This window comes from Propithecus coquereli, unplaced genomic scaffold (assembly GCF_000956105.1).
Source record: "Propithecus coquereli isolate 6110/MARCELLA unplaced genomic scaffold, Pcoq_1.0 Scaffold6, whole genome shotgun sequence".
NCBI lineage: Eukaryota > Metazoa > Chordata > Mammalia > Primates > Indriidae > Propithecus > Propithecus coquereli.
Genome location: NW_012151951.1, coordinates 7,674,449 through 7,675,384, shown reverse-complemented (window position 1 = coordinate 7,675,384; position 936 = coordinate 7,674,449). Strand labels below are relative to the sequence as shown.

The 936-nt window shown below is 34.7% G+C and overlaps 1 protein-coding gene across 1 annotated transcript in view; it reads right to left on the bottom strand.

The window, feature by feature from the left end:
- Nucleotides 1-936, bottom strand: part of CUL5 (cullin 5) — a 159,083-nt gene that overhangs the window by 103,363 nt on the left and 54,784 nt on the right. The window lies entirely within an intron of this gene.

Sequence of the window (936 nt, the reverse complement as noted above, 5' to 3'; positions counted from 1 at the left end):
AAAAAAAACTACTCATCTGAAAAGGGATTAATAACCAGAATATATATAGAACTCAACTCAGTAGCAAAAAATCCAAATAATCCTATTTAAAAATGGGCAAATGATCTGAATAGACATTTCGTAAAAGAATACATACAAATGGCCAACAGGTATATGAAAAAAATGCTCAACATCACTAATCATCAGGGAAATGCAAATTGAAACTAAAATGAGATATCATCTTACCCCAGGTAAAATGACTGCTACTAAAAAGACAAAAAATAACAAATGCTGATGAGGACACAAAGGGGAAAACTACTACATTGTTGGTAGGAGTGCGAATTACTACAGCCCCTATGGAAAATAGTATGGAGAGACCTCAAAAAACTAAAAATAGATCTATGATATGATCCAGCAATCCCACTGCTTGGTGTATATCCAAAAGAAAGGAAGTAAGTATATTAAAGAGATACCTGCACTCCCACGTTTACTGCAGCACTATTGACAATGGCCACAATATGGAAGCAACATAAGGTGTCTATCAATAGATGTATGAATAAAGAAAATGTGGCATATATACACAGGAAATATTATTCAGCCATAAAAAAGAACAAAATCTTGTCATTTGCAGGAACATAGATGGAACTGGAGGACATATAATAAGTGAAATGAGCCAGGCACAGAAAGACAAATATTGTATGTTCTCACACATGTGTAGGAGCTATAAAAGTGTATCTCACAGAGGTAGAAACTAGAATGATGGTTACCAGAGGCCAGGAAGGGTAATGGGGGATGGAGAGGTCGGCTAATGGGTACAAAAATACAGTTAGATGGAAGGAATAAGTTCTCATGTTCAATAGCACAGTAGGGTGACAATAGTTAATAAGTTTTTATATATTTCAAAGTATCTAGAAGAGAAAATTTGGACTGTTCCCAAGACAAAGAAAGGATAAATGT